Source organism: Salvelinus sp. IW2-2015, linkage group LG8 (genome assembly GCF_002910315.2).
Source record: "Salvelinus sp. IW2-2015 linkage group LG8, ASM291031v2, whole genome shotgun sequence".
NCBI lineage: Eukaryota > Metazoa > Chordata > Actinopteri > Salmoniformes > Salmonidae > Salvelinus > Salvelinus sp. IW2-2015.
Window position 1 is genome coordinate 3,353,437 of NC_036848.1, and position 12,508 is coordinate 3,365,944.

The window sequence follows — 12,508 nt, forward strand, 5'->3', positions numbered from 1 at the left end:
TAAAGAGGAGAGAAAGAAGGGGATGAGGCATGGCGACCCATCCACGCCATACAACTTATCCACAATGCATTGACTCTTCTAACAGCACTGCTCATGGTGAAGCCTGACTGCTCTTATTCTTTCTCCTCACACACACTCCCCTCTACACACTTTCTCTCTCTCACCCAACACACACACACCACACACACACACACACACACACACCACACACACACACACACACACACACACACACACACACACCACACCACACACACACACACACACACACACACACACACACACACACACACACCAACCCTCAAAAACACAAACATTCCCACAGGACACGCTCACTCACCGTAAAACTTGGAACATTTTGGCCATCTTCCCGATGGCACGGATCTTGTTCCTGATCACCTCTTTCCTAGCTGCCGCTGCATTGGCTGGAAGGAACCAATCCCAGAGGAGTAAAACACAGGACACCAATCACAAGGACGTGAAAAGGAAGGTTATATTGCCATAACAATAGAGTGAACTGGAACCAACCAATCAACATGTATAAGATCTCCTAAACCTGTGTTACAGTTTTTTTACAATCACTTTGGCACTAATTTTGGAACCTTGATGTCATTTTTCAAAACTTTAGACACAAAACTCACAACCAATGATCAAAATGCAAATTTTTCAAAACTCAAACACTTTTTTCCAATTGCTTGGATACAATACACATAAAGCTAAGATCATTTGTTCATTCAACTAAAATCACCTGTTCAAAATGACACAACTTAACATCAAAGTATTACCATTTCAAAATGCAATTCACACATTACATCTGAAATGACTGTATATTCATTTCATTACAATGATCTAACTATCAATTGATACAACTGCTCAAAATGACAAGTAACTGTTGCGTTACTCTTAATGCATAGTTTTATGGAAACTGACGAACAATATTCCATGTTTAGATCATGAAAGTTTCAGGATAACGAGATCCATTGACACCAATTACCGTGGAACATGAACCAATTGGACTACATTATCTATGGATGTAATATTTCATCATCATTCTTTATCAGACACTGTTTCTATGGTCCCATATACCACTTTTCCAGACCATGTTTTCAGATTTGACATTACTGTACACTCTTTATTAGGTACACCTATCTAGTACTGGGTAGGACCCCCTTTTGCCTCCACAACAGCCTGAAATATTCACGGTGTTGTACGTTAAGAGATGCCCTTCTGCACACCACTGTTTTAAACAGCTGTTATTTGCGCATTTGTGGCCTTTCTGTTAGCTTGAATGAGTCTGGACATTCTCCTCTGAACTCTCTCATTAACAAGGTGTTTTTGCCCACAGAACTGCCGCTCACTGAATGTGTTTTGTTTATCGCACCATTCTCTGTAAACTCTAGAGACTGTAGTGTGTAACAATCCCAGGAAGGCAGCTGTTTTTGAGATGCTGGAATCACCATGTTGTGCATCAACATTCATACCACGGTCAAAGTTGCTTAGATTACGCATCTTGCCCGTTCTAATGTTTGGTCAAACAACAACTAAAGCTCTCTACTCTATATACTCTATATATTGAGTTACAGGCAGCCACATGATTCGCTGTTCGAATGTAACCTTCCTTGTGAAATGCTTAAATCAGGTCTTATAGAGCTCGATGGCATTGAACCTAATTGTCATTGTGTGGGATAAATTGGTCAAGTTTCCACCTATGCTCCATGGTGCGAAAGGGCAGTGGTTTCAGGCCCATTTCACAATTTACCACCCTGTACGTACCCCCAGGCGCTCCTTCCTTTAAACCGAGTTGAGGGATTTTCTCCCACATGGAGGTGATAGATTATGATAGGCCGCTTCCTTCTAGAACATAAGCCGCCCCTTCTCCAGGTGTCATGGATGACGCAGTGCATATGGAACATCCCGGGCCAAAACCAGTTGTCAGGGCCTGGATTTGCTAAAGGGCCGAAAGATTCTTCCCAAAGATGTTTGGCTAATGAAAAACACCCATGGTGATTGGGATGGGAACTGTGGGCCAATCCACAAAAGACAGGGTTTGAATGGAATATGAAGTTACAGGTAATCAATCTTTTGTTTTAGCCTTTTTACAGGTAAGGCCAAGGTGTAGTACACTGCAAGTAACCTTCAACTGTTTATTGTGTTTGCCTAAATTATTTTTTGCTTTTGATGCAAAAGAAAAACCAATGTTGTTTGATTTTATTGTATTTTCCATCAAATAAATGCATATTTTGTTCAAATTGATTCCAACTGTGTTTGTAGTATTTTTCTCTTCTACTAGTTATTTTAAACAGTGAATGGTTATTTCGTGTAGTTAGCAATTAATGGGAACATTAATTCCATATTTTGTACAACAATTTTTATGATTGTAATTATGGAAACAAAACTAAACACAGTGGAAAACTAATCGGTATCTTGTGTTGTGGGTGTTCTTAAAATGAATGTTCCTTATGGTATTTACATGATAAATGGAAGTTATTTTGGAACCAATGATTCTGCCAAGGTGCAAGGGTTTCTTTAAAAGATATGAATGCTAATTGCAATGTTTTGGCACATTGGACAGCGCTTGTGTTAAAGTGATGGACCCGTTTTTGGTGTGTGTATAGGGAGTTTTGAAAAAATGGCCGGTTTCTGGTTCTGAAAATTAGTGCCACAGTGGATTGTTAAAAAAACTGTAAACCTTTCAAGACCTGCATTGTGCTCATACACATAGACCTACGCACTTGTTCACAACACAACACAACACACCACACACACCACACACACCACACACACACCACCACACAACACACACACACACACAACACAACCCAACACACACACAACACGCACAAACACGCCCAACACGCCACACTTGAAGACAACAGACAGACAGGACCAAGACAGGACAGACAGGACAGGACAGACAGACCTTATTTTCAAAATGTTCCTTTATTACTGTTGTTTTTTTTATTTTCTTTACTTACCTACACACCACACACCACAAACACACACAAAACACAACACAACACCACCCACACACACACAACACAAACACACACCACACACACAACACACACCACACCACACACACCAACACAACACAACACAACCACACACACAACACACACAATACTTTTTTTTTCGCACTTATTGGGTTAGAGGCCGGAAAGTAAGGCATATTCACTTGTGAAGTTGATGTTTGGCCGGGGCACGTGGACAAATTAAAACTTTTGATTTTGATTTGACCTTGTTGTTATGGCGTTTTATTCCTAAAACCCTAATTTCTTTCCCATGGGTAACGGCTGAACACGACACAAGAGGACTCATTGGGGTAGGGCTGAACAGACAGAGGTTAACTCATTGGGAGTAACTGAGACCGAGAGCCTGGGTGGCAAAAACAGACCAGAGGAGTAAACTCATTGGGGTACGGCTGAACAGACCAGAGTAAAAACTCATGGGTCGGTCTTGAACAGACCCAGAGGAACTCATTTGGGTAGGACTGAACAGACCAAGGTAACTCATGTGGGGTATGGCTGAAACAGAACCAGAGGTAAACTCATTGGGTGTATGGCTGAACAGGACCAGAGGTAACTGCATTGGGGTACGGACTGAACAGACCGAGGTAACTCATGGGTGGCTTTTTGAACAGACCAGAGGTAAAATCATTTGGGTAGCTGAAACGGGACCAGAGGTAAACTCATTGGGGTTAATGGCTGAAGCAAGACAGGTAACTCATTGGGGTAGGCTGGAACGAGAACCAGGTAAACTTCATGGGGGTAAGGCTGAACAGACCAGACGGGTAAACTCATGGGGGGGCCTGCACAGGACCAGGAGGTAATTCATTGGGGTAAGGCTGAAACAGACCAGAAGGGTTAAACTCATTGGGGGTATGGCTGAACGGACCAGAGGTAACTCATTTGGGTAAGCCTGAACAGACCAGAGGGTAACTTCATGTGGGGTTATGGCTGAACAGACCAGAGGTAAACTCATTTGGGGGTATGGCTGAACAGACCAGAGGTAAAGCTCTTGGGGGTATGGCTGAACAGGACCAAGAGTCATTCATTGGGTAAGGCTGACACAGGGACCAGAGGTAACTCATTGGGGTATGGCTAACGGACCAGAGGTAAACTCATTGGGGTGGCTGACAGACCAGAAGGTAACTCATTGGGGTAGGCTGAACGGACCAGAGGTAACTCATTGGAGGCTGAACGGACCAGAGGTAACTCATTGGTTTTTTAGGACTACAAGCTCTATAAAAGGTATGATTACCATTCATAAGACTCTTCCTCTCCTCATTCCATGAGGCTCATCATCTGAACAGATACTGAGAACATTCACCAGCATCTCTGTCACTGTGGAAAGATAGAGAACGAGGACAGAGAGACAGAGACAGACAGCGGAGACATCCTGTAATGTCTTTATTCTTTTGGGAACTTCTGTGAGTGTAATGTATTGTTCATGTTTTATTGTTATTTCCTTTTGTATATTATCTACTCACTGCTTTGGCAAGTTTGTTTAACATATGTTTTCCCATGCCAATAAAGCCCATGATGAATTGAAATTGAATTGAGAGAGAGAGAGAGTGAGAGTTAGAGGAATGGTTAGGGAGTAGTGTTTTGTAGAGAGATGAGGGGTTGTGTGATGGTTGAATTGAGAAGGAGAGAGAGAGAGAGAATTAATGAGAGAGATACGAGAGAGAGTGGAGGAGAGAGGGGTTGGAGAGAGGAGAGAGAGGATGAGGAGAGAGAGAGAGAGAAGGCAAGACAGAGACACAATAGAGAAACATATTCAGAGAACATATTTATTTTGGTGTTTGTAATACGTGTAGTCGTGTGTTCCCACCTTTCTCTCCACAAAGGGCAGGGACCAGGTGGAACACATCCATTGAAGTTGGGCAGCCAGTAGGGATGAGGGGGAACAGTTGAACTGGCGTGTTTCATCACGTTGTTCTCATACTTCAGAACCGCCGCTGTGAGAGAACCAGAGGGAGGGCCTGTTTACACACTCATAGCCTACTGTTGTGTGTGTGTGTGTGTGTGTGTGGTGCGTGCGTGCGTTGCGGGTGCGTGTGTGGTCGTCTCTGACCCCTTGTTGTTGTTAGACGTCCAGGTAGTTAGTGCTGAGAAGATGGTGATGGAGGGAGGAGCCTGTAGTTTGACTCTTTCTGTACATCCGGTACCTGAAACAGGGACGCAGTCAGGACATCCAGATTAGGATTAGGGTTGGATTCCATAGATTGGGTTCAACATTAAGGGGTGTAGGGTTAAAGAATTGGTTGTTGTTGTGGTTAAGTTAGACTTGACTATGGTAAACTGTGTTTAGAAATGGAATGATTTGATTATGAAACCTGACGCTGCTGTTTTGGTTGGGACTGAAACTGTTTGTGTTGACATAACAACCCTATCACCTATTAACCCCACACCTCCCCACCCCCCAAAACATTAACACACCCCACCCCCAAACACTTAACCACATCCCACCCCCCAAACACTTAACCCACCCACCCCCAAAACAACCTTAACCACACCCCCACCCCCCAAACACTTAACCACATCCCACCCCCAAAACAACTAACCCAACCCCCACCCAACCATTAACACACACCCCACCCCCCAAACAATTAACCCCACCCCCCAACCCCCCAAACAACTTAACCCACATCCCAACCCCCAAACACTTAACCCCCACCCCCCCCACCCCCAAACACTTAACCCAACAATTCCCCACCCCCCAAACACTTTAACCCAACACCCCCACCCCAAACACTTAAACCCACATCCCACCCCAAACACTTAACCCACTTCCCCAACCCCCCAAAACACTTTAACCCACACCCCACCCCCAAACACTTAACCCACACCCCTACACCCCCACCCCCCAACACTTTAACCAATCCCCCCCCCAAAACACTTAACCCACATTCCCCCACCCCCAAAAACATTAAACCCCACCCCCACCCCCCAAACAAACCACTTAACCAACACCCCACCCCCCAAACACTTAACACCCCACCCCCCAAAACAACTTAACCCACATCCCACCCCCAAAACAACTTAAACCCACATCCCACCCCCAAACACGTACCAACCCACACCCCCACCCCCCAAACACTTAAACCCACCCACCCAAAAACCCTTAACCACCCCCCAACACTTTAAAACCCCCACCCCCCAACTAACCCCCACCCCCCCACCAAACACCTTAACCCAGCACGCCCCACCCCCAAAACACTTGAACCCACACCCCCCACCCCCAAAACACTTGAACCCCCACCCCCCAAACCAACTTAACCCCCCACCCCCCCACCCCCCAAAAACACTTTAACCCAAACACCCCCAACCCCCCAACCACTTAACCCAACACCCCCACCCCCCAAACACTTAATACCCCCCAACCCCCCCACCCCAAACACTTAACCCACATCCCCCAAGCCCCGGTCAACACACACTGGGGTGGACAGGTGAATGTTTTCAAACATAATACATTAAGTTAGAGTTTACTGTCACTATGTCACTCACCATGTGAAGAATAGCACAGTGTTTTGTCAATAACCAAAGAAAAAGTAGGGCTTCTCTTACCCAGAATCTTGCGCTTCATGTGCTCTGATGACTGACAACAAGTTGTTGGTCTGTAGAAACTCACACACTGCAGGGTAACTGGAGAGAGAGAGAGATTTCATTCTGAACAACCCTGCATTATATCAGACTAGGATAGTAGGCCTACTCTGAAACAGTTTACATTGAATGACCACCAGGGGTCATCATTGAGCCCAAAATGAACAGCAGAACCAGATCTAGTAGGAGGGCAGTGTATGTTTCTCTCAGTAGACTGGTGTAGGCTCCATATTGTATAGCACCATATTATGACAACAGTCTCAACTATCCATCACTCCAATCSTCTGGTCTCTCAATTTATTCATCTCTTTTTTCTCCCTCACTCCCTGTCTCTCTCAAGCTCTTTTTTCCTCACTGTGTCTTAATATCAATCCCCAATCTAGCAGTAGTAGCCAGTCGTCATGGAAACAGAACGGTGCAGTCTCCCTAGGGATTGTGGGATGTTTTTTGTTTTTTTATATAAAATGTTTACAAAATGTACATCAATGTATGTACAAAGATTTTACCATATCCCAAGCCCTCCCTCCACACACCTCAGTCTACCCACCTTGATTCCCTCCAAACCACTCACCCCAACCCCCTCCAAGCCACCCACCCCAATCACCCCATATACCTAACCTACCCCACCCCCTCCCTCAGTTCGGTCCTAGAAAACAACAATTGTACAGAGATATCACAACAAATAAACAAACAAAGAAAAATACAGGGGGAAAAAATCCTTTGTCTCACATACAAACAACTCAACATACAAGATACAGTACATATACAAAAAGTGGAGCAACAAAAACASAAACAAATAATTCAATAAATGATCAGTAAACCTTCGACAAACTTGTTTGGACTGGATATATTATATTGATTATATTGATGACTGTACCTATGACTGCTGGGAATACCTACTGGGAAACCTTAAAGCAGTGGGATATGGTTTAAGCTGAAATATGTGTGAGTGGTTCTACAGCTGTACAAATCCCAATTAGTCTTTGGTTGTTGTATCTCTGAAGCAGCTTGTAGTCTACCAGTACAACATGTTTCCATCTCACCTCCAGTACGTTGTTCCTCACCTTTCCCCTGTATATCACACCTAAAGATGCACCAGATGTGAGTGTGTGTGTATCCGTATTGGTGTCTGTGTGCGTTGTCATGTTAAAACATGTGTTTACCTGTAGAAGTAGGAGCAGCCTCTGACTGTGTTGTGGCCAAAGTACTCTTGCGTCTTCTCGTTGCCAAAGTCTTCGAGTGGGTCGGCCCACAGCAGGTCACACATGGGCCCGAAAGCTGGAGGCTCCTTGAACCTGTCCAACTGGATTACAGAGACAACGACAACACAACAGATGCATTCACTGTATAGATACAATATATTCCTATCTACACAAGAGATAACCAGAACACAGGGATAACAGAACCTGTTCAACAGGACTAGAGAAAGAAACGAGAGAGAGAGAGAGAGAGAGAGAGAGAGAGAGAGAGAGAGAGAGAGAGAGAGAGAGAGGACCAGCATGTACCTGTACAGGAAGTGGAGTCAACAACAAGGGTTGAATCTCCCATGGTAACCAGGGCATTGACAGTGTGTTTGTGTGTTATAAAAACATTTACAATACAGTGGGGCGTTGTGTCTGACCTTTTTGATGTCGTCGAGCGTGTGGATCTCTGGCGAGAGCCCTCCATGGACACACAGGACTGCTGGTTCATCAGAGCAGACCAGCGGCAGGCAGTCAAACGCATCCATACACGAGTCATACACCTGCTCTGAGTACTTTATCTTACCTGAAAAGGGGAGGGGAGAGAGAGGATGGGGGCAGAGTGAAAGGACAGGGGGTGACAGAGAGAGAGAAGCACGGAGAAGAAACAGAGAGAGAGGGGAGAGAATAGCGAGAAAGAAAGAAAGGAAAGTGAGAGGGAGAGGGAGAGAGAGAGAAGAGATGGAGAGAGTAATCAAAACACCATGGTGAAGTAGCCAAGCACTATAGGCCAGTAGCCAACTATGGCTGTGTATGTGTGTGCTTTGACATGTGTCAGTATGTGTTGTCACACGTGTACAGTATGTGGTGTGTACTGTTGTACAGTATGTATGTGTACATGTGTACAGTATGTGTGTGTACTGTACAGTATGTGTGTGGGTGTACATGTGTAGAATATATGTGTTACATGTGTACTATGTGTATTAATTACAGTGTGTGTATGTGCCACTGACTATGTCTGTCGGTACATGTGTTACAGTATGTGTGGCGTACCATGTGTACAGTATGTGTGTACACAGGTTACAGTATGATTGTGTACTGTACAGTATGTGTGTACATGTGTACACTATGTGTGTGTGTGTACTGTCACGTATGTGTGTGTGTGTCCCATGTGTCACGTATGTGTGTGTACTGTACAGTATGTGTGTGTCGTGTATATGTGTACAGTAATATGTGGTACAGTATGTGTTGTATATGGGTACAGTATATGTGTGTACAGTACTGTGTGTATATGTGTAACAGTATATGTGTACAGTATGCTGTGTGTACAGTACGTTGTGTATATGGTACAGTATATGTGTGTTACAGTACGTGTGTGTATGATGGTACAGTATATGTGTGTACAGTACGTGTGGTATATGGGTACAGTATATGTGTGTACAGTAAGCGTGTGTGTATATGGGTACAGTATATTGTGTGTACAGTACGTGTGTGTATATGGGTACACGGTATGTGTGTGTAGCATAGTGTGTGTGTATATGTGTGTACAGTACGTGTGTGTTATGGGTACAGTTAATGTGTGTACAGTACGTGTGTGTATATGGGTACAGTATATGTGTGTAACAGTACGTGTGTGTACAGTATGTGTGTGTATATGTGTGTACAGTACGTGTGTGTATATGGGTACAGTATATGTGTATACAGTATGTGTGTGTATATGTGTGTACAGTACGTGTGTGTAATGGGTACAGTATGTGTGTGTACAGTATGTGTGTGATATATGGTACAGTATGTGAGTGTGTTTGTCAGAGAGATTTTTAATGTAGAGAGAGATCATCAATACCATTTCACCCAGCCTCTCTCTCTCTCTCCCCTCCCTCTCTCTCTCTCTCTCTCTCTCTCTCCTCCCTCCCTCTCTCTCTCTCTCTCTCTTCCTCCCTCCCTCCCCTCTTTCTCTCTCTCTCCGTCTTTCTCTCTCTCTCACACACACACACAGCAGATAGTAATTGAGGGCGCCCGCTATTCGCCATAAGCATCAGGGGAAATTAGACTCCTCGTCCCCTGGCCAATCACACACAGCAGACTACGTCTCTGGGCCAATCATTAAGGGCCAAATTAATTTCCTTCTAATCACCTGTTCTCTGTTCTCGGAGAGACAGAGGGGAGGATGGATGGATGAGAGGATGGAATGAGCGTTGGATGAGAAATGGATGTGAGAGATGGAACAACGGAGAAGCGAGGACACTAGTATTAAGGGAGGGGAGGAAAGGGAGGAGAACACACCCACTGGACACACACTGGTTGAATCAACGTTTCTACTTCATTTCAATGAAATTATGTTGAACCAACGTGGAATAGACTCTTAGAAAAAAAGGTGCTTTCTAGAACCTAACATGGTTGGGGCTCCCGAGTGGTGCAGCGGTCTAAAGTGCTGCATCTCAGTGCTAGAGGCGTCACTACAGATCCTGGTTCATTTCTAGGCTGTATCACAAACGGATGTGATTGGGAGTCCCATAGGGCGGGGCACAATTGGCCCAGCGTCATCCGGGTTAGGGTTTGGCCGGGGTAGGCCGTCATTGTAAATAAGAATTTGTTCTTAACTGACTTGCCTAGTTAAATAAAGGTTAAATAAATAAAATAAAACAATAAAAAATGTCCTCATAGAAGAACCCTTTGGGGTTCCATGAAGAACCCTCTCCACAAAGGGTTCTACATGGAACCTAAAAGGGTTCTACCTAAAACCAAAAAGGGTTCTAACTGGAACCAAAAAGGTATCTCCTATGTGGATAGCCAAAGACGTTGAATTGAAGTCTGTGCTCAGTGGGCAAATACTCACATTCAGTTTTGAAAGTGAAATATTCTGTCAGGTGTCTACATTCATGGTTTCCCCGTAGAAGAAATAACGTCTTCGGGTAGAGGATTTTCAACGACCACAGATACAACACACACTGAGAGAGGAGAGAGAGGACACAGAAAGATCTGTTAGTAACAGTACGGCACAGAGGAAAAAATGACCAGTTAGCTACTCACTTGATGCCAGGCTCAAAGTCCTAGATTCAAAGCTACCTGGCTAAACACTTCCTAGTATGCAGAAAGTAATGTGCCTTTAGGAAAGTATGCAGTAGCTAGTGTGCACTAGATAGTGTGCCTCTATGAAATATGCTGTAGGTATTGTGTCCCTAGGTAGTATGCACTAGATAGTGTGGACTAGGTAGTGTGCACAAGATAGTGTGGACTAGATAGTGTGCACTAGGTACTGTAGTGTGCCCTCACCTCAATACTGAAGTAGCCCCGGTCCACGTAGTCCCCTAGGAAGAGGTAGCGTGTCGTCGCGGGGGAACCGCCCACCTCAAACAGCTTCATCAGGTCAAAGAACTGACCGTGGATGTCTCCACACACTGAAACACAATGTTACAACAACGTTACACTCATAGAAGTGGACATTAGAATCCTTCTAGTAATTTGAAGGGTCTCTATGCTTAGACTAACATACAACCTCAAACACAACAATGTTAAACACACAACCTCAGTACTACATAATCACATTCCTAATACTTTAGTTTCATCTAGTCTTACAATAGATGCCAACCTGAGTATAATACTTTAGTTTCATCTAGTCTTACAATAGATTACAACCTGAGTATATTCCAACCAGTCTCTGGAAGTGACAACAAAGCAGAAAGGTAAACATCAACCCTTTCTCATATTTTTCAAGTAAATTCCATGAAAATGTAAATTGTCAAATAAAAAAAGCCCTACTCTGACAGTGGCACAACCCCCACTACACTCACTCCTTTCTGTCATATGTTCCTACAGAACAAACAGCATAGAGCGTTAGGGAGAAGCGTAATGGCTGGTGTCTGTCTGTCTGTGTGAAGCCTGCCTCCAGCCTGCCTACCACCTCTTCTCTCTAGGGACTAGCAGTAACTGTGAAAACCATAGAGTAGCTAGCTACTGTCTCTTCTCTCACTGTGTGTGTGGGATGTGTGCTATCATGGAATTATTTTACAGCTAGCGTTTCCATGGAGAAAGACACACACCAAAGCTAGCCAGTAGATACACAAGTCAAAACTAAAACAGAGCTTTTCCGCTGGTATTTTTAATGTAGGCTACAGGCAGCGGCACAAGACCATTCTCTCTCCCTCTCTCTATTTATCTGCCAAACCATCTTCTGTTCCTCCGTCAGCATCTCTCTACCTCCCGTTCCCCCGTCCCATCACTCTCTCAATTCAATTCAGTTCACCATATTATTGGCAAGGAGATTGTTTTGTAGATATTGACAAAGTACTGCTATTATTGAGAAAATCTGAAGGCGATTGATTCCATTAAGTGACATTTGGCACAACAGTTATGATTAAGCCAAAAACAATTATTCATTATGTACACTCATTATGTACATTCATTATGTACATTCATTATGTACATTCATTATGTACATTCATTATGTACACTCATTATGTACATTCATTATGTACATTCATTGTTCTACATTCATTATGTACATTCATTATGTACATTCATTATGTACATTCATTATGTACACTCATTATGTACATTCATTATGTACACTCATTATGTACATTCATTATGTACATTCATTATGTACATTCATTATGTACATTCATTTGAATTATAATCTCTCTTTAACCATCCCTCCCCCTCTCTTTAACCCTACCTCCCCCTCTCTTTAACCCTACCTCCCCCTCTCTTTAACCCTCCCTC

General features: G+C 43.8%; 1 pseudogene; it reads right to left on the reverse strand.

Moving 5' to 3' along the window:
- Nucleotides 1-336: 336 nt before the first annotated feature.
- Nucleotides 337-12,508, reverse strand: part of LOC111967244 (protein phosphatase 3 catalytic subunit alpha-like) — a 47,272-nt pseudogene continuing 35,100 nt past the window's right edge.